Raw genomic sequence first — 27,611 nt, forward strand, 5'->3', positions numbered from 1 at the left:
GTTTTCTCTCCAGTATGAATTATCTTATGTTTAGTAATGGATGAAGATTTGTTAAAAGCTTTGCAAGATTTTTCATATTTGTATAATTTCTCTCCCTTATGAATTATTTTATGTTTAGTAAGGTATGAGAATCAGTAAAAAGCTTTGAGACATTCTTCATATTTGTAGGATTTCCAGCATGAATTATCTTATATGTAGGCAAGATTGAAAAGTGGTTAAAAGCTTTGTCACATTTTTCACATTTGTAGGATTTCTGTATGGTATGAATTCTCTTATGTTTAATAAGGGGTGAGGACCAGTTAAAGCCTTTGCCACATTCTTCACATTTGTAGAATTTCTCTCCAGTGTGAATTATCTTAAGTTTAGTAAGTATGAGAATCAATAGAAACCTTTGCCACATTCTTCACATTTGTAGGGTTTCTCTCCAGCAGGAATTATCTTATGTGTAGTAAGGTTTAAGTACTGGTTAAAAGCTTTTCCACATTCTTTAGTAAGGGGAGAGGACCAGTAAGGCCCTTTGCCACATTCTTCACATTTGTAGAATTTCTCCTCAGTATGAATTCCAATATGAATGACCTTATGTCTACTAAGGTATGAGGACCACTTAAAAGCTTTGCCACATTTGGCTGGGTGCAGTGGCTCAAGCCTGTAATCCCAGGACCTTGGGAGGCCAAGGCAGGCAGATCACGAGGTCAGAAGATCGAGACCATCCTGGCTAACATGGTGAAACCCCGTCTTTACTAAAAATACAAAAAATTAGCTGGGCGTGGTGGTGGCGGCCTGTAGTCCCAGCTACTCAGGAGGCTGAGGCAGGAGAATGGCATGAACCCGGGAGGCGGAGCTGGCAGTGAGCCAAGATTGCACCACCGTATTCCAGCCTGGGTGACAGCGAGACTCCATCTCAAAAAAAAAAAAAAAAAAAGCTTTGCCACATTCTTCACATTTGTAGGGTTTCTCTCCAGTGTGAATTAGCTTATGTGTAATAAGGTTCAGAGACTGGTTAAAAGCTTTACCACATTCTTCACATTTGTAGGACTTTTCTCCAGTATAAATTATCTTATATATAGTAAAGGTTGGAAGATTGGTTAAAAGCTTTGCCACATTCTTCACACTTGTAGGGTTTCTCTTCAGTATGAATTATCTTATGTTTAGTAAGGGTTGAGAATATACTAAAGGCTTTGTAATGTTCTTCACATTTGTAGGGTTTCTGTCCAGTATGAATTCTTTTATGTGTGGTAGGGTGTGGGGACTGCTTAAAAGCTTTGCCACATTCTTCTCATCTGTAGAGTTTTTCTCCAGTATGAATTATCTTATGTATTGTAAGGGTTGAAGACTTGTTAAAAGCTTTGCCACATCTTTCACATTTGTAGGGTTTCTCTCCCCTATGAATTAGCTTATGCCTAGTAAGGCATGAGAATCTGTAGAAGGCTTTGCCACATTCTTCACATTTGTAGTGTTTCTCTTCAGTATGAATTATTTTATGTTTAGTAAGGGTTGAGAATACACTAAAGGCTTTGCCACATTCTTCACATTTGTAGGGTTTTTCTCCAGTATGAATTATCTTATGTATAGTAAGGGTTGAAGATCAGTTAAAAGCTTTGCCACATTCTTCACATTGGTAAGAATTCTCTCTAATATGAATTCTTTTATGTTGAGTTAGGTGTAAAAGCATGCAAATTGATTTGCAACATTTTTTACATTTGAAAGGTCTCTTTCCAGTATGCCTGATCATATTTCTGTTTGAATTTAAAAATTTATGAGACTTTCATATATTTATCACATTGAAATATTTTGCTCTGGGTAGTTGTCAAACACTGGTTTAGTTCATTATAACCTTCTTTGGGCACATTACACTCATTCACACTTTCACAGTGTTTTCTTAAGTGTAAATCCTTATGTCCACATTTTCCACATTCTCTCTGTATCAGTTTTTGAAAAGAATCTTTAATGCTCAGCCCTGGCCAAAGGTCTTGGGCAAAATGAGAACATACAACTGAAAGAAATAAAAATCACAAATTACTCCACTTACTAGACTCAGATAAATATAGATTACAAATCTCACCTATAATATTATACAAACTACATAAACAAGATAGCATAGCAAAATACCAAAGGCCCTAATTTTTTTACAGTCATACACATGTAACAAAAACATACTAACCAAAATACATCTGAGAAAAAATTATAAATGAGTTAAGTGTTTGAAGTGCCCCAGATGAGCACAAAGCTACACAGAGGGGAAAAACAAAAGTTTGTTACATTTACCGATTATGGCTATTCCTACTCCCCAGTATAACATAATGCCTTTAGAAGTAAATTACCAGCTGGGCATGTTGGCTCAACCTGTAATCTCAGCTAATCAGGAGGCTGAGGTTGCAGTGAGCCAAGATTGTGCCATTGCAATCCAGCCTGGGAAACAGAGCAAGACTACATCTCAAAAAAAAAAAAATTGCCAACTTTTAATTTTTTTTTTTTTAAAAGACAGGTAAAATACTGGCTCATAAATCTTTATTGCTTTCTTGTCGGGGCCTTTCTAGACACTGGTTTCTGTCTCTCATGACATTTAGTGCTGAAAGAAATGGTGGTATACTTTGGAATGACAGTTTGAGTCTGCTGAGACCAAAGGTAAATGTTAACGCAGTAAAGAAACTGCAGTGCCACTGAAAGAAAACAGGTGTAGCAAGTGATTACTGAGTATTAAGAAAAAAGATGAATATGGGTCAGACACGGTGGCTCACGCATGTATCCCAGCACCTTGGGAAGCCGAGGCGAGTGGATCACGAGTCAAGAGATCGAGATTATCCTGGCCAACATGGTGAAACCCCATCTCTACTAAAAATACAAAAATTAGCTGGACATGGTGGCACACACCTGTAGTCCCAGCTACTTGGGAGCCTGAGGTAGGAGAATCATTTGAACTGGGGAAGCGGAGGTTGCAGTGAGCTGAGATCGTGCCACTGCATTCCAGCCTGGTGACAGACTGACACTCCATCTGAAAAAAAAAAAAAAGTGACCGGGCGTGGTGGCTCATGCCTGTAATCCCAGCACTTTGGGAGGCTGAGGCAGGCGGATCACGAGGTTAGGAGATCGAGACCATCCTGGCTAACATGGTGAGACCCCATCTCTACTAAAAATAAAAAAAAAAAAAAAAAAAAAAAAAGCCGGGTGTGGTGGCAGGTGCCTGCAGTCCCAGCTACTTGGGAGGCTGAGGCAGGAGAATGGCGTGAACCCAGGAGTGGAGGTTGCAGTGAGCCTAGATCACGCCACTGCACTCCAACCTGGGGGACACAGCAAGACTCTGTGTCAAAAAAAAAAAAAAAAAAAAGGAAAGAAAGAAAAAAGATGAATTATTTCCTTTAACTAAAAAATAAACACAAAATTTCACAAAAGACACATTTGAAGAACATGTTTAAGAGACTCTCAGAATCTCTAACTCAGACAATTGTTCAAGGTATGCCAGGGGAAAGCCACATTATAAAGATTGGGACAGGTAAGTTTTTTTAATATTCAAATTTGAATAAAAGATTATGATGTGGCCAGGCGCAGTGGCTCACACCTGTAATTCCAGCACTTTGAGAGGCCGAGGTAGGCATATCACCTGAGGTCAGGAGTTCAAGACCAGCTTGACCAACATGAAGAAACCCCATTTCTACTAAAAATACAAAATTAGCCAGGCATGGTGATGGGCATCTGTAATCCCAGCTACTAGGGAGGCTGAGGCAGGAGAATCGCTTGACTGGGAGGCCAGGTTGCGGTGAGCTGAGATCATGCCATTGCACCCCAGCTTGGGCAAGAAGAGGAAAACTCCATCTCAAAAAAAAAAAAAAAAACATTACAATGTATATAAAATAGGGCAATGTGGTTCCATTAAAAATAATATAAAATTTTCAGAAAGAAACAATAAAAAATGTTTACATTAGTTTTAAAAATTGAAAATAAATTGAATAATACCCAATGAGTGAAAAAAGAACACAGAGAACTATAGGATATCAGAAAACTGGAAATAAGAATAAAAATACTTAAAATATTAGAAAAAAGAAATTATGGAGGTAAAAAATATATAAGGAATAACTGAAAAATCTTTTAAAAAATGACATAAAAATGAAGAAGCTCAACAAACAAACTAGGATACACACAAAGATATTTATATCAAACACATACGTAAGCACAATTTTAAAAGTCACAGAAAAGGGAACCTTGGGAGCTGCAAGATAAAAGTGATGTGTTGGCTGGGCATGGCAGCTCTCACCTGTAATCCCAGCACTTTGAGAGACCGAAGCAGGCAGATCACCTGAGGTCAGGAGTCCAAGACCAGCCTGTTCAATATGGAGAAACCTGTCTCTACTAAAAATACAAACTTAGCCGGGCGTAGTGGCACATTCCTGTAATAGCAGCTACTCGGGAGGCTGAGGCAGGCGAATCGCTTGAACCAAGGCGGCAGAAGTTGCAGTGAGCTGAGATCACAAAATTGCAATCAGCCTGGGCAAACAAGAGCAAAACTCCGTCTCAAAAAAAAAAAAAAAAAATGGTGATGTGTTATTTGCAAGAATACTCCTATGGGATAGCCAATGGATTCTCAACAAAAATTTTGCAGGCCAGAAGGAAACTGCATGATATATTTAAGGTTCAAAAAAAAAAATCAAGTGAGTATAATACCATCACCAAATCTGTCCTGCCAAATAAAAAGAAAAAAAACCTCAAAAATAACTAAATTCTAAAACAGTATATTGGCACTGCCTTACATATAAAAGGTGCTGAAAGCAGTTGCTTCCAATGAAAATAACATGATTCAACAAAACAACATATAATCATATTAAAATACATTATTTTCTGGGAAAGATGTGCACAAACACAAAAATAAATTTCTTAGCACAAAGAATACATCTATATAGATACACAAAATAAGAAAGAAGAAAAAGCATAACAAAATCAAAATAAAAAAGACACAAAGAGACAGAAAGAGAGAAAATGTGGGACACAGGTACAAGAATCAAATAGAAAAATAAACAAATATTAGTCTCTTTGTTTAAGAAAACTTTCCAAACAAGAGTTATACTTTCAATAAAGAAATTTATTTACAATTATTAAAAACCAAGATCCAATTTGCCTTTCTACAAGGGTCAGCTGACATCTAATGATAAAAAAGATACTGAAGGTGGCAAGATGGATTTAGACATTGGATGCAAATATTAACCAAATGAGAGCAGAAGAGGTCAAAATAGTATTACAATAGCTACATCTTAAGTCAAAAACTGTTATATTTTATATAAAGTACTTTAAGTCAAAACAGCAAAGAGACAAAGGACATTAAACAATAATAGATATATTTACTGGGAACCTATTGCAAATTTGTGTGTGTGTGTGTGTCTGTATTTCACACCAAGTTTTCAAATATATAAAGCAAATATTGACAGACAGGAAGAAACACCTAAACAGCAATATAATTATAGTAGGAAATTTCAATACCCTACTTTCTGTAATAAACATAAAACAAGACAGAATATTAGTAAGTGAAGAGAGGAATTGAAGGCAGTATAATACAATTATTTTTAACAGTGGAATAGACAAGAGCCCTCAACAATATCAGGAAACACATTCTTATGAATAGCTTATACAACATTCTTTTTGATAGACCACCTGTTAGGCCAAAAAAAGGAGTCTTGAAAATTTGTTAAAATTGACATTTTGTGGATTACATTCTATAACCAAAATGGAATGTAAGTATAAAACAGAAAAAAAAATTAAAAATGTACAAATATATAGATATTTAACAACACACCCTTCAGCATGCTCCCGTTCAAAAGTTGAAATATTTTGAAGATGTCCATAATGCTCAATGTAACCTACAGATTTAATGCAATGGTTTCTTTTGTTTTGTTCTGTTTTGTTTTGTTTTGTTTTGTTTTGTTTGGAGATGGAGTCTTGCTCTGTCACCCAGGCTGGAGTGCAGTGGTGCGATCTCAGCTCACCGCAACCTCTGCCTCCCAGGTTCAAGCGATTCTCCTGCCTCATCCTCCTGAGTACTGGGACTACAGGCATATACCACCATACCTGGCTAATTTTTGTATTTTTAGTAGAGATGAGGTTTCATCATACAGGCCAGGCTGGGTTCGAAATCCTGTCCTCATGATCCACCTGCCTAAGCCTCCCAAAGTGCTGGGATTACAGGCGTGAGCCCCCACACCATGCAATAAAATGTTTTTAAAAATTTCTCATTCCATTTTTGAGGAAATAGAAATAGCAATCTCAAAAGTATATAGACTATCAAGAGAAAATGAAGTACCCAACAGTCTTCAAAAGAAGAAACAATGTTAAAGGCATTACAATTTCTGATTTGAAAACACATTACAAAGCTACAGAGTTAAAACAATTTGGGGGCTGAGCACAGTGGCTCATACCTGTAATCCCAGAACTTTGGGAGGTCAAGGCAGCAGGATCACAATGAGGTCAGGAGTTTTAAACCAGCCTGGCCAGCATGGTGAAACCCAGTCTCTACTACATATGCAAAAATTAGCTGAGTGTGGTGGCAGGCACCTGTAATCCCAGCTACTCAGGAGGCTGAGGCAGAAGAATCACTTGAACCCAGTAGGTGAGGTTGCAGTGAGCCATGATCATGCCATTGCAACCCAGCCTGGGTGACAAGAGTGAAACTCTGTCTCAAAAAAAAAAAAAAGAATAAAGAAAAAGAAAGAAAATAGACTTTAAAAAAATCTGTATGAGTATAGTCATTAAAAAGTGAACTAATAAAATAGGCAGCACTTATATAAACTTTCATATACATGATCATATGAAGAGTTATTTGCATACCCATAATTATTGCAGCATTGTTACTGAAAGCCAATAGGTAGAAGCAATTCAAATTTCTGTAACAAAATTATTCAGTAGATGTAATTTGAAATAGAAAAATACCATATTATCATCCAGAATTTTATAAGCAGGAAATACTCTAATACTCTTTATAGATAAATTTTGACATTATGCAAAATGAAATGAGTCAGCCACAAAAAGATAGAAATTGTAAGAAATATATGAAGCAGTTACACTCTTAGAAAAAGAAAACAGAATGGTGTTTGGAAAATTCAGAAAACCAGAAAAATTGGTTGTTGTTTAATGTGTATTGAGATTTCGTTTTGAAAGATAAAAACATTTTAGAGATATGTTGCATAACATTGTCAATGTAATATGACTAAACAGAATATTCAAAAATATTTGATAATAAATTTTGTTATGTGTTTTTGACAAGTAAAACTAATACCTAAAAATATAGAGTTATGAGAGTTTTAATATTATCTTCAAATCCCAAAGTGTTCCTTACACACAAAAATAATATAGATTCACAATAGACATTGAAATTAGGAGAATTTTTATGACTGCTCACCTAGACAAGATTGAACAACCATTTACAACAAACCTACATAACAAATATACAAGTTATTTTAAAAACAGCAATAATATTTATAGAGGGAAACAAACATAGAGGTAATGATATTAGAAGCAGACATATGGCTGATTCGTAGTTGATTTTGCTCAACACTGTCTTAAATTATACAGAGTTAAACATTGTCATACACAATTATAAATCAAAACAACAAAACACAATTAACTGGTTTGAGGTGGCATACCCTGAAATACATAACAAAAAATATAATATTGCCAAAGAAAATTAAAATTTAGAATGTAAAAATTATTGGACACCATCAAGTAGATCAATATATTCATGAAAGGAATCTTAAAGCCATATATAAAATAAAGCACTCTATTAAATATAAATATAAAGACACATAGAATGTTTTACTGTCATAATGATGGTACATAAAACCTTTGAAGTTCTTCTATAGATATAAAAAAACATAAATCTGCACAAATCTGTTAATAGATACAAAATAAGATAACATAATTTGTAATACCTATAACAAACTGGAAAATATAGCAGTATAGCTTTTGTATTTAATTAATGTTATTATGAGATTAAAAGATACTGTTTTAACTTTAAGGTGTTTTATATAATCTCCATTTTTCAAGATGGTTACAATATACTTCAAGATGATTACATTATATTATAGGAAGTATGCAAAACAAAATTTTAAAAATCACAGCATGTCACAACAAAGTTAAACAAAAATTATGATAGTAAAACAGGTAATGAGAAAAAACATGTCTGCAAGAAACACATAAAACAGTAACAGTGAGGTGGTTTCTGTAGATCAGTAGACTTAGTCTTTCCCTCTGCTGGCTCTGAGGAATCTGGGCAGTACAGATGTATGGAATTTCCCCCTGTGCAGCACACCCCCTACACCAAGGAGCAACCAGAGTGCTTTGTTAAGTGGTTCCTGGATCTTGTGCATCCTGACTTGGTGAGAACCCCCCCCTCAAAAGGTGGTGTCAGACAACTTATAAAGGAGTGTTCCCATTGTCATCAGGTTGGTGCCCTTCTGGGAACAGGCCTTAAAGAAACTGGCCATAAACGGGATTTCTGCAGCAATGTGACATGCTCATGATGGCTATAATGCACACTGCTAGAAGTTGTTGCTTTACTGGAGCAGGCAAGGAACATCTGGCCTGCCCGGAGCAGAAAACTGCTCAAACCACGCACAATAGCAGGAGCAGCCTGTGCCTTAACAACATGTTTTTGCTACAGATAATCAGCCAGAGCCTGTTTCTCTACTCTTTGCTAAGAATGCTTTGTTTCCCATAAGGAATGCTTTTAGCTAATCTATAGCCTGTAGAAACAATGCTTATTACTGGCTTGCTGTCAGTAAATATGTGGGTCAAACTCAGTTTGTGGCTCTCAGCTCTAAAGGATGTTGCCCCTCTGACTCCCACTCTGCACTCTATTTCTGTGTCTTTGTCTTAATTCCTCTAGCGCCACTGGGTTAGGGTATCCATGACCGAGCTGGTCTCAGTAGTGTCCCTCTGGGATTAAGATCTCAGAGAAAGGAGGAGACAGTCATCTCTGCTGTTCTGCAGCCTCCACTGGTGACACCTCCAGGTGTGAGAGAAACCCAGACAAATAGAGTCTGAAGCGGATTCCAAGCAAATGACAGCAGCCCTACAGAAGAAGAGCCTGACTGTTAAAAGTAAAACAAAAAGACAGAAAGCAACAACAACAACAGCACCAACAAAAAAGTCCCCACAAAAACCCTATCCAAAGGTCAGCAGCCTCAAAGATCAAAGTTAGATAAACTCATGAAGATGAGAAGAATCAACAAACAAATGCTGAAAACTCAAAAAGCCAGAGCCCCTCTTCTCCAAATGATCACAGCATATCTCCAACAAGGGCACTGAACTGGGTGAAAGCTGAAATGGATAAATTGACAGAAGTAGTCTTCAGAAAATGGGTAATAATAAACTTTGCTGAGCTAACAAAGCATGTTCTAAGCCAATGCAAAGAAGCTAAGAATCATAAAAAACTACTTTAGAGAGAAACAGAAATGACCTGAGGGAACTCAAAAACACAACATGAGAACTTCATAATGCAACCAGAAGTATCAATAACTGAGTAGACCAAGCAGAGGAAAGAATTTCAGAGCTTGAAGACTAGCTTGCTGAAATAAGACAGGCAGACAAGATTAAAAAAGAATAAAAAGGAATGAACAAAATCTCTGATAATTATAGGATTATGTAAAATGACCAAAACTATGACTGTTTGGGGTACCTTAAAGAGATCAAGAGAATGGAACCAAGTTGGAAAACATACTTCAGTGTATCATCCAGAAGAACTTTTCCAACCTACCACGACAGGCCAACATTCAAATTCAGAAAATCCAAAGAACCTCAGTAAGATGTTTCGTGAGAAAATCAACCCCAACACATGTAATCATCAGGTTCTTCAAGGTTGAAATGCAGGAAAAAATGATATGAACAGCCAGAAAGAAACGCCAGGTCACCTACAAAGGGAAGCTCATCAGACTAACAGTGGAACTCTAAGCAGAAATGTTGTGGGAAGTCAGGGACCCCAAATGGAGGGACTGGCTGAAGCCATGGCAGAAAAACATAAATTGTGAAGATTTCATGGACATTTATCACTTCCCCAGTCAATACTCTTGTGATTTCCTATGCCTGTATTTACTTTAATCTCTTAATCTCATCATCTTCATAAGCTGAGGATGTATGTGGCCTCAGGACCCTGTGATGATTGCATTAACTGCACAAATTGTTCATAAAGCATGTGTGTTTAAACAATATGAAATCTGGGCACCTTGAAAAAAGAACAAGATAACAGCAATGTTCAGGGAACAAGGGAGATAACCCTCAGGTCTGACTGCCTGAGAGCCAGGTGGAACAAACCATATTTCTCTTCTTATGAAAGTGAATAGGAGAAATATCACTGAATTCTTTTTCTCAGCAAGGAACAGCCGTGAGAAAGAGAATGCACTCCTAGGGAGAGGTCCCTGAAATGGCCGCTCTGGGAATGTCTGTCTTATACAGTTGCAGATAAGGGATGAAATAAGCCCTGGTCTCCCATAGCACTCCCAGGCCTATTAGGATGAGGAAATTCCCACCTAGTAAATTTTAGTCAGACAGTTTGTCTGCCCTCAAACCCTGTCTCCTGATAAGATGTTATCAATGACAATGTCTACCTGAAACTTCATTAGCAATTTTAATTTTGCCCCGGTGCTCTGCCCCTATTTGCCTTGTGACATTTTATTGCCTTGTGAAGCATGTGATCCCTGTGACCCACACCCTATTCATATACTCCCTCCCCTTTGAACATCACTAATAAAAACTTGCTGGTTTTGCAGTTTGGGGGGCATCACAGAACTTGCCGACATGTGATGTCTTCCACAGACACCCAGCTTCAAAATTTCTCCCTTTTGTACACTTTCCCTTTATTTCTCAGACTGGCTGACACTTAGGGAAATAGAAAAGAACTTATGTGAAATATTAGGGGTGGTTCCCCTGATACAGAAACCTTACAAGCCATAAAGATTGGAGGCCAGTATTCAACAGTCTTAAAGAAAATAATTTCCAACCAAGTATTTCATATTCTGCAAAATTACACTTTATAAGTTAAGGAGAAATAAAATCCTTGTCAGACAAACAAATGCTGAAGAAATTTGTCACCACCAGACCTGCCTTGAAAGAACTCCTGAAAGAAGGACTAAATATAGAAAAGAAAAAGAATTACCAGCCACTGCAAAAACACACTGAAGTACAAAGACTAATGACACTGTGAAACATCAACAAGTCTGCAAAATAACCAACTAGAATGATGAAAAGGATCAAATTCACACAAAACTATATTAACCTTAAATGTAAATGAGTTAAATGCACCAAGAAAAGACACAGAATGACAAGCTAAATAAAGAGTCAGGACACATTGGTGTGCTGTATTCAAGAGACCCATCTCACATGCAAAGACACAAATAGGCTCAAAATAAAAAAAGGAGGAAAATTTACTAAGCAAATAAAAGCAGAAAAAAAAGCAGAGGTTGCAATCATAGTTTCTGACAAAACAGGCTTTAAACCAACAAAGATCAAAAAAGATAAAGAAGAGCATTACATAATGCTAAAATAATCAATTCAAGGAGCACCCAGATTAAACAAGCACATTCTTAGAGACCTACAAAAAGACTTAGATTGCCACACAACAATAGTGGGAGACTTTAACACCTCACTGCCAATATTAGACAGATAATTGAGAAAGAAAAGTAACATGGATATTCAGAACTTGAACTCAGCTCTGGGTCAAGTGAACCTGATAGATATCTACAGAACTCTCCAGCCAAAAACAACACAATACACATTCTTATAAGTGCCATCTTTTAGATGGAGTCTTGCCTTGTTGCCCAGGTGAAAATGGCTGGAATGCAATGGTGTGATCTGAGCTCACTGCAACCTCCACCTCCAGGGTTCAAATGATTCTCCTGCCTCAGTCTCCTGAGCATCTGGGATTACAAGTGCATGTGACCACACCCAGCTAATTTCTTATATCTTTAGTAGAGATGGGGTTTCACCATGTTGGCCAGACTGGTCTTGAACTCCTGATCTTGTGATCCACCCATCTTGGCCTCTCAAAGTGCTGGGATTACAGTAAGTGTGAGGTGAAGAAGTCAGGTTCTTTGAATAAACCAGCTCTCATTTGAATTAATGGAGTGAAAACTTTCTGATTATCAAAAAGATAGTGTCAAGGCATTTATGAGGAATTTTCCCCCTTAACAGACATGTACAAAACTTTCTACTTAAAAGTCAAAGAATACAAAATATTCTTATTTGCACATGATGTATTCAGTTAGGAAATATAACAAGTCTTATTAAATAATAACAGCTGGGGGTAGTGGCTAATATCTATAATTCCAACAACTTGGAAGATGAAAGTGAGGGAATCAGTTGGGACCAGAAGTTTGAGACCAGCCTGGATAACATAGTGAGACCCTGTCCCTACAGATAATAAAAAAATTAGCCAGGCATGGTTGTAAATGTCTGTAGTCTCAGCTACTTGGGACGTTTAGGTAAAAACGTCATTTGAGTCAAGGAGGCTGAGGTTGCAGTGAGGCAAAATTATGCCACTATACTCCAGCCTGAGTGACAAGTTTGATCCTTTCTCAAAATGACAACAACAAATAAATTTAAAACCAAAATCATACATGTGTGTTTTCTTAACAAAACTGAATGAAACCAGAAATTAAAAGCAAAAGTAATAATGGCAAATCCAAGAATATATAAAATTGAAACACACAGGCTGAGTACAGTGGCTCACAACCTCTAATACTGGCATTTTGGGAGGCTGAGGCAGGAGAATTTCTTGAGCCCAGGAGTTTGAAATTAGCCTGGGCCACATAGGAAATCCTTATCAAAAAAAAAAAAAAAAAAAAAAAAAAGAAAGGAAGAAAGAAAGAAAAAGAAAGAAAACTAAAAAAACACACTCTTCATCTCTTCATCATATTCTTGCTCAGGGGTCAAAAAATTTAATTGTGTTAAAATGTCAATACAACCTACAGTGGTGAACATATTAAGTATATTCTCTATAAAAATCACAATAGCGCCGGGCATGGTGGCTCACGTCTGTAATCTCAGCACTTTGGGAGGCCGAGGTGGGTGGATCATGAGGTCAGGAGTTCGAGACCAGCCTAACCAACATGGTGAAACCCCGTCTCTACTAAAAATACAAAAATTAGCCAGGCGGGGTGGCAGGCACCTGTAATCCCAGCTACTTGGGAGACTGAGGCAGGAGAATCACTTGAAATGGGAACACAGAGGTTGCAGGTTGCAGTAAGCTGAGATCATGCCACTGCACTCCAGCCTGGGCAAAAGAGCGAAACTCCATCTTAAAAAAAAAATCACAATGGCACAGTTTTATTATAGAAATATTGCTTAATATTTTAAAATTTGATTATAAACTATAACTAGCAAAATACCCATGAAAAAGAACAAAGAGACATTATACTTTCTGATTTTAACACATTAAAAGTTGCAATAAAAAAGTATGATACATACACAAAGGAAGATAAAAAGATGAAAGAACAGAATAGAGAGCCCAGAAATGAAGCCTTCTGTATATGATTACATGATCTCTTGCAAAGTTGCCATAAGCACACAATAGAGAAAAGATGATCAATCTTCTCAAAAAATAATGTTAAAAACTTAATATCGCTTTCCATGCTGACAGCACTCACACAAACATGGCGAATGTCCCTAAAACCCACTGGACTTTCTGTAAGAAGTGTGGCAAGCACCAACCCCACAAAGTGACACAGTACAAGAAGGGCAAGGATTCTCTGTATGTCCAGGGAAAGCAGCATTATGACAGGAAGCAGAATGGCTATGATGGGCAAACTAAGCCGATTTTCCAGAAAAAGGCTAAAACTACAAAGAAGATTGTGCTAAGTCTTGAGTGCATTGAGCCCAAATGCAGATCTTAGAGAATGCTGGCTATTAAAAGATGCAAGCATTTTGAACTGGGAGTAGATAAGAAGAGAAAGGGCCAAGTGATCCGGTTCTAAGTGTCATCCTTTATTATGAAGACAATAAAATCTTGAGTTTATGTTAAAAAAAACTGAATATCAACACTGATAAAATAAAGTTACATCATTTCCTTGAACCATATAAAAAAATTTACAAAAAAAATACTTAAACATGTTGCAGGCCAAAAAAGTGAGGGTCATGATCAACTCAGTGTACCACTGGAGGCTATATGAGTAAACAGCAAGCTGTTCTCATGAATGCAGAATGTTGGCAAACCCACAAACTGCATGTGCCACCCAGAGGTTATGCTGAGGGCAGTCACACCCCAGGCACAAATGTTTCATGTGATTAGGCATACCTGAAGTCTAATAGCAATAACGAGAACCTGTGATCAATCAAGAGCTGACCAATCATTACCTCCTCCTCCCCGCTCTTTCTACCCTGTGAATTTGGGGATCTGTGGAAGCTCAGGGCAGCTGCCCTTGCTCACTAGAAGCTGGGAGCCCTTTTCTTCTTCCCCAGACCCTTTCCTTAAAGCATATTGCTTTTTCCTTGGTTTTCATTTCTTCATTCATCCTCCTTCGTTCAGTCCTGCAGTAACCGTGGCAAACCGTGGCAAGTGGTGCCCAACGTGGGACTTGATGAAGGGAACTGCAGGGTCATACAGGGACTTGCAGGGAACTGAAGGAACTTACAGGACCTATAGGGACACATAGGGACAGACGAGGGACAGATAGGAAAAGATAAAGACTAGCAGAGACTTGCTGGGACAGAACAGGGACAGAACAGGGACAGAGACAGATAGGGTCCTATAGGGACTTGAACAAGGAAGGTCTACAGGAGCAGAAAAAGAAGAAAAAAAAGAAAAGAAAAAAAAATTAAAAAGTGAAACTGACCAGATGAAGGAGAAACCCCTTACGAGTCTGCCGGCAGCGATATACCCTAAAGACGTATTGGTCAGTGCCCTAAAAGGTACAGAGAATGGAAAGTTTTTGAATCAGGGTAACATGGGGGAAGAATTTGGCTATTTCTTTTCTCTTTTCTGTTTGGAGTTTGGTTTGTACTGTTCTTTTGTCATTGTTCCAAAATTTAAAAGAATTTTTTGCCCTACCCGCATCACCTATCGAGGGTGGTGAACAGAAGAGGGAGGATGAAAATTGGCTTGTATTGTTTCTTTTGTGGTTGCAGAAATGTTAACTTTAACTTTGGCTTTTGAAAGTGCAAACGTTTATTGTGGATGTTCACTGGCACCTGTGAGATGTGCAGAGAGCTTGGGAAATTTTCTCAGAGCCTGTCAAGATGTGAGAACTGAGCTGCATCGCTCTACAATGTTGGTTCAAGCAATGGCTAATTTAGTAGTTGATAAATCTAAAAAGAGCCAAGGGTCAAACTCTAAAGGGGGAAAATATTATAAGTGTAGAAAGATTGGACATTTCAAAAAAGAATGCCATCAGATCTCTGGGCAGAAGGGATTTGATAATGCAGTTTCCCCCCTAACAGAAAAAAATGCCAGGCCTTTGCCCTTGTTGCAATTAAGGAAATCATTGGGCTAATCGATGCCACTCAAAATTTCATCAAAACAACACCCCCCTGTCGGGGAATGAGAAAGGGGCCTGGACCTGGGCACCTCAAACAATGAGGGCATTCCCCATCCAGGCCACAGCTCCATTTCAGGGGTGGGTTTCCGGAGGAGCATTGATTCCCTCTCCCCAGGAACACCTGGAAGCGCAGGATTACATCTCCCAGCCAGAGAATGGGTTACATTAATTGAAGGAGAAAAACCCACTAAGATGCCCACTGGTATTTGGGTACCTTTGCCAATAGGATATATGGTATTAATTTTAGGTAGAAGTCATCTTAACTTACATAGCATTGTTGTAGTCCCTGGAGTTGTTGATTCTGATTGTGAAGGATAAATTCAAGTAGTGGTATTGTCACAAGATCTTTGGGAGTTTTAACTAGAATATAATGCTCAACTGTTGCTTATTCCCTGTAAATTGATCTTTGGGTTTTTGAACTAGGAGATCAACTGTTGCTTGTTCCATGTAAATCGCACCCATCTTCACAAAAGGAGAAAGGAGGGAATTAAGGATTTGGAAGTACAACTACATGGGAAATTTATCTATCACAACCCATAGCATGTAATAGACCCACCTGTACAGTGCAAATTAAAGGAAAGAGTTTTTATGGGCTTATGGATATGGGAGCTGATGTGTCAGTAATATCTAAAAATAATTGGGCCCTATCTTGGCCCTTAAAACTAACTTCTACATCCCTAGTGAGAATAGGAGCAGCTCAAAGTGTTCAACAGAGTTCTATCCTGTCTCGGACCAGATGGACAGTTATATACTTTTCAACCTTATGTTACGAATATAGCTGTTAATCTATGGGGTCGAGATTTACTTACAGCATGGGATATGAGACTTACAAATGAAACTATTGATAATCCAGGATTTAAGTGTTAAAGAAAATGGGATATCAGAATGGAAAAGCCTTAGGAAAATCCCTACAGGGAAACCCTGATCTAATATCAATAACTGGACACACAGATAGAAAAGGGTTAGGACATCAGGACTTCTGATGGGGAGGTCATTGATATTTCTCCTCCACCTACTGCTTTGCCGCTAGAGTGGCTGACTGACAAACCTGTATGGGTGGATCAGTGGCCCCTATCACAGGGGAAACTGATTCAACTCCATCAATTAGTAAAAGGGCAATTGGAAGCAGGACATATAGAAGAGTCGGTTGGCCCATGGAATTCACCAGTATTTGTGATTCCTAGGAAGTCAAGAAAATGGTGATTGCTGCATGATTTGAGAGCTATTGATGCACAGATTAAACCAATGGGTGCATTACAGCAAGGTCTGCCATCCACAGCAGCCATTCCAAGAGACTGGCCTTAAGTGGTAATAGATCTTGAGGATCTATTGTTTTTGCTGTACTGTTGCACGAGAAGGATGGGCCTCAATTTGTTTTCTCTGTGCCTTCTGTTAATCAGAAAGAGCCTGTCTCTCATTATCAATGGAAAGTTTACCCCATGGCAATTAGCCAAAGAGGCAGAAGCTGAGTTAGAACCACAAAAGCCTTTGCTTTTGTTTTGGTAGATTTATTAATGTGGGGACGAGAGTATTCGTGTGTCTGTAAAAAGTAAAGTAGAGGTTCCTCTTCAAAGACTTTCCTCCCCATTTAGGAACAAATAATAATTTCTCTTAGAAGCAAAATTTATTCAAAGACCTGTGCTAACATTCTTAAATATCTGCTAGCCGTGATAATCAATGTACTTTATGTTCTTAGCTCTCACAATGTAGCCTAAATATTTGCCCTGACATGCTTATACTAGTCCAAGCAAGCATTAGGTCAGAGCCTGTTCCTCTTCCTTATTTGAAGGTGTTTTTACCTTTCTCAGCATCCACAAGTTACTCCCTCCTTCCTTTGTTCTCCTCTGCCTTTGACTCTTTTAAAAAATTCTAAGTTGCTAAACAATTGGGACACATACAGAATGTGAGGTCCCATTCCGGCCAATGGAAACCAAACACAGCAGTAGGGTGGATGCATCAGGTTATAAATGACCCTGTCTCCTTTGTTTGGTATACTCTCATGGCAAAACTGCCGGTGAGTGTCCCCTTTCTGCAGGAAGTAAAAATGGCCTTGCTGAATAAATTAAATTTATGTTCAAATGCTATTTCTTTATGGCACCAGGGAACAAGCATTTCAAACATATCTTTACAGGAAATGAACAAACCGTGTGGGTGCCCTCAGGAACAAGGACCAACTGGAGTCATGCTGACATTAACCCTCATAACATAGGAACAGATCAAGAAAACCACACAAGAAGCTGATAAACTGCTGGAGTGCCAGGGTCAGGCAAAAACTCCTGACTCCATATTTGTGGCCAAGCTGGCTGTAATTTTCTGTACATCTGTAAGATCAGCTGGACCACCAGCTGGCAGTTGAGGGCTGTACAGTCTGAATTGCCTTTTTTCAACTAAAAACAAACAGGACGAGATGTTACAGGCCAAAAAAGTGAGGGAGGGTTGTGATCAACTCAGAGTACCACTGGACGCTATATGAGTAAACAGCAAGCTGTTCTCATGAATGCAGAATGTTGGCAAACTGACAAACTACATTTGCCACCCAGAGGTTATGCTGAGGGCAGTCACATCCCAGGCACAAGTGTTTCATGTGATTAGGCATACCTGAAGTCTAATAGCAACAATATGAACCTGTGATCAATCAAGCAGCTGACCAATCATTACCTCCTCCTCCCTGCTCTTTCTACCCAGTGAATTCGGGAGGCTGTGGAAACTCAGGGTGGCTGCCCTTGCTCACTAGAAGCTGGGAGCCCTCTTCTTCTCCAGACCCTTTCCTTAAAAGATATTGTTTTTTCTTTGGTTCTCATTTCTTTGTTCGTCCTTCGTTCAGTCCCGCAGTAACCGTGGCAATCTGTGACAGACATGCGGCCGGGTGCTGTGGCTCACGCCTGTAATCCCAGCACTTTGGGAGGTTGAGGCGGGTGGATCACCTGAGATAGAGAGTTTGAGACTCTCTATCTCTACCCGTCTCTACTAAAAATACAAAATTAGCCAGGTGTGGTGGCATATGCCTGTAATCACAGCTACTCAGGAGACTGAGGCAAAAGAATCGCTTGAACCCAGGAGGCAGAAGTTGTGGTGACCTGAAATCATGCCATCGCACTCCAGCCTGGGCAACAAGAGTGAAACTCCATCTCAAAAACAAATAAAAAACTTAAACATAAAAAAATAACAAATCCCTTAGAAAAAAATAGAAAAAAGAGATGATATAGGTCTTGGCACCATTTTCTTAGAAATGACATTAAATGCATGAACAACAAAGAAAAAAACAGAAAAATGTAAGCACACTATATTCAAAATTTCTGCACATTAAAAAAATATTCAATAGAGTGAAAAATGCCCTCTAGTAAACAAGTGAAAATATTTGCAAAACACATGTGATAGGAGTTAATATTCAGAATACATAAACACTCTTAAAATTGAACAATAAAGCTAAATTGATTTAGAAATGAGCAAATAATTGAACAAAATTTTCATCAGAAAAGATACACATATAGAAAAAAACATTTGAAATGACACAGAAAATTAATACTTTGTAGAGAAACACACAAAAATAACAATGAAAAAATTGCCTCACACCCATTACAATGGCAACTATAAATATTTTAAACACACCAAATCTGTTGATGATGCAATAAAAATGAAACCTATGTTGATTGTTAGTAGAAAACAAAGATACAGTCATTATTTTTAAATGTCATGTTTCTCAAATAATTAAAAATGGAATTATCAAATATAGCAATCCCATTTATGAATCTATAGTCAAAATATGCCACACAAGACATGGAAGACCTATTTGAACACTGATTTATTCACAAAAGCCAAAAGGCTGAAGCAACTAAGATGTCTCTTGATTTATGAACACATCAAAAATGTGACATATACATACAGTGAAATATTATTCTTAAGAAAGAAAATCTTGTCACATTTTAAGATAAGCTTTCCAAGTATTATGTCACCTATATAAGCCAGAAACAAAATGATGGATACCATATGATTCCACTTACATGAGATATCTTAAGTAGTCACACTTATAAAAACAGAAATTGGAAGGGTGTTTGTCAAGGGCTGGGAAGAGGGTACATGCGTTGTTGTTACTTAATGGGTACTGGGTTTTAGTTTCACAAGATGTAAAACTTTTAGAAGTCTTTTGCACAACAATGTGAATATACTTAACATGCTTGAAATGTACAGATTCGTTTTGAGACAGGTTCTCACTCTGTCACCCAAGCTGAAGTGAAGTGGCACAATTAAGGCTCACTTCAGCCTCAAATTTCAAGGCTCAAGTAATCCTCCCCTCTCAGTCTCCCAAGTAGCTGGAACCACAGGTGCACACGACCATACTTGGTTATTTTTTTTAAAAAAATTGTAAGAAGGAATCTTCATATGTTGCCCAGGCTGGTCTGAAACTTTTGGGTTCAAGTGATCTTCCTGTCTTTGCCTCCCAAATTTCTGAAATTACAGATGCGAGCCACCCACATGTCTGGTCCTGAAATGTACACTTGAACAGATTTAAGATGCTAAATTTTATGTTGTGTGTTTTTACAACAATTAATTTTCTAAAGGAAAAACTGAAAATAATACAGAATTATAACTCTTTCCAAAAATTACCTTCAAATCCCGGAAGTGTTTCTCTTACACAAAGGAAATATATATTCATCATTAAACACACTGTGAAAATAGGAAATGGTGAAAATATTTCCATGACTACTCACTTAGACAAGATAAAACGACCATTGAAAATCAGCTAAGAAACAATATACACAAGATAAACCATAACCAATATTGGGGTCATATTTATAGATAAACAAACATACATATATAATCTGATTGTGATAGACATATGGCTGATTTATCTCTTAATTAAACCTCACATTGACTTAAAGTGCACAAGCAGAATTGCAAATTGACTACAATTGTAATACATAAAAACAACCCCAAAACACAACAAGCTGATGTTAAGAAACCTACACGAAAAAAACCACTAATATAAAACTGCACAATAAGAGACAGGTTTACTGATAAAATTTGGTATGCAACATTAGTAAACCATTAAAAAAGAATTTGTCTAACTACAGTATTTGACTGTAACTGTGTACTCATCAAAGGTAGGTATTTTGAATCATTGGCAGTAAAATTTCAGGGAATATGCAGTATAATTATAAATAAAATATCCTGATGAGAAACTTTTTTTTTTTTTTGAGATGCAGTCTCGCATTGTCACCCAGGCTGGAGTGTAGTGTTGCGATCTCAGCTCACTGTAAGCTCCGCCTCCCAGGTTCACGCCATTCTCCTGCCTCAGCCTCCTGAGTAGCTGGGACTACAGGCACCCGCCACCACATCCGGCTAACTTTTTGTATTTTTACTAGAGATGGGGTTTCACTGTGTTAGTCAGGATGGTCTCAATCCCCTGACCTCGTGATCCGCCTGCCTCGGCCTCCCAAAGTGCTGGGATTACAGGTGTGAGCCACCACGCCGGGCCTCAAGAAACTTTTAATAAATAAGCATTTAAAAGAAACTAGTGACCGGGCACGGTGTCTCATGCCTGTAATCCCAGCACTTTGCAAGGCCAAGGCAGGTGGATCACCTGAGGTTAGCAGTTCGAGGCCAGCCAGGCCAACATGGTGAAACCCCATTTCTACTAAAAATACAAAAAAATTAGCTGGATGTGGTGGCGGGCACCTGTAATCCCAGATACTCGAGAGGTTGAGGCAGATGAATTGCTTGAACTTGGGAAGCAAAGATTTCAGTGAGTTGAGATCACACCATTGCACTCCAGCCTGGGCAACAAGAGTGAAACTCTGTCTCAAAAAAAAAAAAAAAAAGAAAGAAAGAAAGAAAGAAGCAAGTGTTAACTTTTCTTTTCTTTTTTTTTTTTTTTTGACATGGAGTTTTGCTCTTGTTGCTCAAGCTGAAGTGCAATGGAAATGATCTTGGCTCACCACAACCACCGCCTCCTGGGTTCAAGTGATTCTCCTGCCTCAGCCTCCCGAGTAGCTGGAATTACGGGCATGTGCCACCATACCCAGCTAATTTTGTATTTTTAGTAGAGATGGGATTTCTCCATTTTGGTCAGGATGGTCTCGAACTCCTGACCTCAGGTGATCTGCCCGCCTCAGCCTCCCAATGTGCTGGGATTACAGGCGTGAGACACCATGCCCAGCCACGATAACTTTTATGTTTTAAATATAAGCTATTCATACACAAAATAAAACTGATGTAATCCAACTTTAGAAGCAAAGAATAGCCTTACATTGCTAAATTTTAAAAAATATATTTTGCCAAATATAATTAGAGCCTCTGATATATTAAACAAATATTTAGCAATAAATTATGTTATCATTTAGATATATGGAAGAAAATAGGTGAAAATCTTATTTTTTTGCCTACAGCAAATTTAAATTTATAAGTAACGATTTTAGTAAATATGGAGTGTCTACCAATTATCTAAATTACTTTAGACAAAACATGTAAATTCTCACATATTGTCCTAAATGTCTGAATCTAAAATTACAGATAAGTTTGAAATAGAAAATAGCAAGTAAAAATGTATAGGAAAAGAAGCATCAGTAAGATGAAAAAATGAAAAGTGCTCTATTTGCTTATCCCTCCCACAGCAAGAACATTTCTCAGCCATTCTTTACATAAATTCCTTTATGAGAGAACCAGGCATCATGGCTCAAACCTGTAATGAAGATACATGGTACACTGAGGTTGGAGAATTGCTTCAGGCCAGGATTTCAAGACCAGCCTGGGTTATAAAGTGAGACCTCACCTCAAAAATAAGTGCCTTTGAGACAGCTTTGATATTTAGGGAGGCAGTTGTGAAATTCTGCTAAAGCCCAAGATTGAGGAGCATTCCTTTTCAGAGAGCAGGTCCTCATTCTGGTGGGAAACTATAGGACCTCTGGTCTTGGCTACAGACCAAGAAATGGCCCAACCAACTTGGTCACACTGAGAATTCTGAAGTTACTCTGTAACCGTCCCAAACTTCTCCCAGTTACAGTCTGGTAGAGACCCTGCCCTTCCAGAGACCTGGAGAAAGACAGCCATTTGTAGCCATGTAGGCAGGCCTACAGACCTTGGTTTTTACTGTGGTCCCTGAAGCAGTTAAATGACTCTGTTCCAGCTCCATGGGTAACAGTTCATGGCCAGTTCTGCCTACATAGAAACCTGCACAGTGACCTGAGGAAATCCTCTCTGGTACTCAGTGAAAGCCATACTCATTTGCATCCTGATATAAGGGCCACTATATATGGACCCGACTGCAGAAAGCTGCCCTAGAGTCTGCTCCACAGATAAAAGTCCTGAAGGATATTTAATCTGTTAAAAAACAAACAACGACAACAACAAAAAAAACCCAGCACTTTGGGAGGCCGAGGCAGGTGGATCACAAGGTCAAGAGATCAAGATCATCCTGGCCAATATGGTGAAACCCCATCTCTACTAAAAATACAAAAATTAGTTGGGCATGGTGGCACGCACCTGTAGTCGCAGCTACTTGGGAGGCTGAGGGAGGAGAATTGCTTGAACCCGGGAGGCAGAGGTTGCAGTGAGCCGAGCAACTCCAGCCTGCACTCCAGCCTGGAGACAGAGCAAGACTCCCACCTCAAAAAAAAAAAGAAAGAAAAAAGAAAACAAATGGGAATTACAACTACCCAAGCCCCTTGTAACAAGCCATCTAAATGTGGACCCTAGAGCAGACCCAGCAGCCTGGCGACCAAGTTACAACCCAACTCCACTACAAACCCAGAGGGCATCCCAGAACCCTGGGGACCCAACAAAAGCAGATCTTTACCTCCTGAAATCAGTATATGAAAATATAATGAGTTGTTTGCTTTTTCAAATTCATGGACACCAATATAAAAAACAATTGTGCCCATTATCAATGCTTCTATTTTAACACAGCACTGGAAGTATGTGGCAGAATAATGAATAAAAAACATTTTTAAAAGCCATTGAAATCAAAGACAAGTAAATAGTTGCTGTTTGAGGAATATATAATCTTATACATAAAAAACCATAGACAGTACATTGAAATTTGTCTAATAAATACACTCAGTAAATTAACAAAACATAAAATTAACATAAAAGTATAAGTTATTGTTCTATACACTTAAAACAAGCTATTGGATACAGTAGAAATAAAAAATATTTTACTAATTTTTTTTTTTTTTTGAGACAGAGTCTTGCTCTGTGGCCCAGGCTGGAGTGTAATAATGTGATCTCTGCTCACTGCAACCTCCACTTCTTGGGTTCAAGTGATTCTGCTTGTTCAGCCTCCTGAGTAGCTGGGATTACAGGTGCCCACTGCCACACCTGACTAATTTTTTATACTTTCAGTCGAGATGGGGTTTCATCACGTTGGACAGACAGGTCTCAAACTCTTGAACTCAAGTGATCCATCCGCCTCAGCCTCCCAAAGTGCTGGAATTACAGGCCTCAGACACGGTACTGGCCAAGAAAACAATCTTTTTAAAAATATAATTAAAATACTAAATTTCTGAGAACAAATATAACCCAAGAGGTAAAAAATCTTAACAGTGAAAGCTATAAATCAATGAAATTAGAGAAGACACAAATAAATTTTAAAATATTTCATATTTATGGAAAGAATAAATATTGTTAAAGTATCATATTCTCTAATCTATAGATTCAGCACAATTCCCATCAAAATTCCAGTGAAATTTTTTTTTACAGTAATGAAACTATAATTTTGAAATTTACAAGAAACTACAATAAACTTTGAATAGCCAAAGCAATCTTGAGGAAAAAGAACAAAGCAGAGGGACATCATACTTTATAATTTCAAACTATATTTCAAGAATATAGTAATAAAAACAGGAGGGAATGTGCAGAAAATTAACATAAAAACCAGCAGAACAGAGACCACTACTCTCACACATTTTAGACATGATGCAAAAAGATAACTAAAATAATAGTTTAACATAAAGTTCTCAAAATCATGCAGATATTTGTGTGTCCCCCAAAACAATGGAAAAGCAGTCAGATTGTGCAGTCTCTTATGTGCCATGAAGAGGACTTTGGCTCTCACTGTGAACTTGAAGAAAGATCGATGAAGGGAAAGTAGAATCCTTAGAGAATTTAAAGGCATAAGACAGAAGATGACCCTATGTGAGAAAAACAAAATGAAACACACACACCTCTGGCTTCCCAGAAACTATTTGCTTTGGAACAGAGCTTCCCAAATCACACTGTAGAGACTGGCTTTTGTTTTTTTTTAATCTTCCAACCTTTCATCTATGTCAACTGTTTCATTTAGTCTCACCTACCTGGGGTGTGGCTACCATACCGTGTCTCTTCATATTCCAGGGATCTTTTCCTTGCTCCTGACAGTTGATCAGATCTGGCTTAGAGAAACCAATACCTGCTTTATTAAAAATAAATAACATGAATCTTGCTCTTATTCTTTAATTACCAACCTAGTACCGTGCTTAGTAAAGAGGATGTAATAGAATATTCCAGAAAATTAATCCCAAACTACTATTTAATAACAGAAAGTTCTTAACATTTAGAAAATATTTTAAATTTGTAGCTCCTTAATTTCACCACCCAGTACTCATGAATCAAAAATAAGTGCTGGCAAATAGATTTTAACTTATGGGCAACAATATTTTATACTACTAAATTTTTGAAATTACCACTACTCTGGAGTGAAGGATACAGACCAGCTTGGGAAAGTAAAACATTCAGGCCAAGATAAAACATCTTGAAGAAATTTTTTTCTACAGAGATAATTTCTCAAGATTTTTTAAAAACAAAGATCAGAAATTCCTGTATGCAAAACATAAATTACCAAAAATTATTCAACAAAATAGAGAAATGAAACTTTTAGGGTATATAAGGAATTGTGTATTAGAGTTATTCTCACCCAAGAAGACCAGGTTTCTGTAGTTGTCTAAAATCACTTTCCTATACAAATCCTGCTGAGCAGTGTCCAGGCATTGCCACTCCTCCAGAGAGAATTTGATGGCCACATCCCTAAATGTCAACGGCCCCTGAAAAACACATGCGTGCACGCACACACACACACACACACACACATATTTACAAGTGTCAATGGGCAAAATTTATCATTTGAATTATGGTTAAATGAGAGAGTAAAGAAAATTTGTTCTGACTTATAGGAATGACTAAAATTATCCAACAATTTTCCACACAGAAATATTCTCTAATGTATTCTCTAACTCTGTGAGAAGAGAATGGTATAAGATCCACAACACCAGGGCATAGATGATACTTTTATGAATAATAAAGTATAAAACTAAAGGCATAAACACAAACATGTACATTTTTAGTGCTATATTTGCATCATAAAGAATGAGTTGTGTATATTTTTCAGACAAAAAAGACATGCTGAGTTAGAAGGCACCTCTCAAGTTTTAATATGTACAATAAACTGAAGATCTTGTGCAGATTTTTTTTTCCAGAAGATCTGGAATAAAATCTGAGTTTCTGAATTTCTAACAAGCTCACTAGTAATGCCAATGCGTTTGGCTGAAAAAGAATATTTTATCAAACATCTAGTAAGTGAAAGACCCTGTGTTTTACCCAATTTTTCTGGCCTGGAAACAAAGACAAGAGTCTTCATTCTTCAAAGACAGATATTTGTAAAGAAAACCTAAGAAAGAAAGGCAGCTGCCATATTAAATGTGATGGTTTATGCACAGCTCTTCTTTAGCTACACAAAGATACTTAATAATAAAGAGAAAAATAATTAACTCTATAGTGAAATAAATATTTCAGAGAACTCTTTAAGTAAATTGTAAAATCAACTGCACTAGGATCAATTTTTATGATGTGCTGATGCACACAGAAGAACACATCACCACTGCTGAGATATTGCCCCTCAAAAAGTACAGTCTGAATTTAACCATACAGAAAAATCAGTTTTATGCAGAGTTCAAGATGCATATATCTTCTATGTTCTGTAATTTTTAATAACAATTTAAAGTAGTCTTTCTTTAGCACCCTAGAGAGTGGGTATCTCTCAATAATTTTTTTTCAGAACTTTCTGGGTAATAAATGCTATCCTGTTTAAATAAGCATTTTCTTAGTCCTGTTCTGCATAGAGTTAATGGAGAAAACAGATGAAACCTCAACATTACATGTTCTCTATTTTTACTAAGGACCCCAGCTTTCCCCCAATAGGAATCTTGAATATCCATATCTTCCCATTTCAACAGCAACAAAGGGAACATTTTTAATAGTGCCGATTATGAATTCATGGTAAGAATTCCACATGGCATATAAGAAGCCATGATTTAGAGAGTGTAGAGAAGACTCTGGGTTATAGGAGAGAAATATTTTGCAGAGACCCTTGACTATCACAAGAATTTTTTAAAGTAGTTAAAACAAACTCATTAGGGGAAAAGAAACACAAGTAGAGAAGTAAAGGTTTGCAAGGACTAAACGCATGGCAATCCGGGAGGCAGAGTGGACACAGCTCTTCATCTGACACATGTTTAGCTGAAAAAAAGCCATTTTTCCTCTTTTGCCTTCTTTGGAAATCCTTTTCAGATGACATTCTCTGGAGAAGTTACACCTGCGTCTTGAGAAAATTCCTTTAAAGTTGTCAGCACCACTTGTTTACCTGCTGGTCTCACACCCACAGAAAAAAGAACTAAGACCTGTAGAAAAAGCCCACCCATTTCTGTCCTTTATAACAGCAGAGATTCAGGAACAATGAGCTGCTCCATGAATATAAAAATATGTTTCTTTATTTTTGTCTTCAGGTGCTCGCCCTTGCCGCAAACACCAGCAATTTCTGCTACAGTAATGGAAATATGGGTGACACTGACCTCTCCCTATCAAACCCAAACAGAACAGACTCTGTGACCACCTTTTAGTGTAAAGGTGAAACTTAACTCTTATGAATGTATCTTGAACCCCTCACACTTGATTCTGTCCTCACCTTAGAGTCACATGAGACACAATTAAAACAGTGTGAATACTTTCACCTAGAATACTACACAGAACGTGTGGAGCCTGTGGAGAGTAAAGAGATGTCTCCAAATTGGCCACATAATCCTCATGAGAAGCCTGGGCTGATAGCCACTTAGCTAAGCATTGCCTCTCAAGCCTTAATGAGCT

At 37.8% G+C, this 27,611-nt stretch overlaps 2 pseudogenes; one reads left to right on the forward strand and one right to left on the reverse strand.

Annotated features, from left to right (window-relative positions):
• Positions 1–268: 268 nt before the first annotated feature.
• LOC103783579 (zinc finger protein 738-like) overlaps positions 269–27,611 on the reverse strand; it is a 49,443-nt pseudogene continuing 22,100 nt past the window's right edge.
• On the forward strand, positions 12,271–15,042 carry LOC117976880 (large ribosomal subunit protein eL42-like; annotated as a pseudogene).

This window comes from Pan paniscus, chromosome 20, assembly GCF_029289425.2.
Source record: "Pan paniscus chromosome 20, NHGRI_mPanPan1-v2.0_pri, whole genome shotgun sequence".
In the NCBI taxonomy this organism is placed as follows: domain Eukaryota; kingdom Metazoa; phylum Chordata; class Mammalia; order Primates; family Hominidae; genus Pan; species Pan paniscus.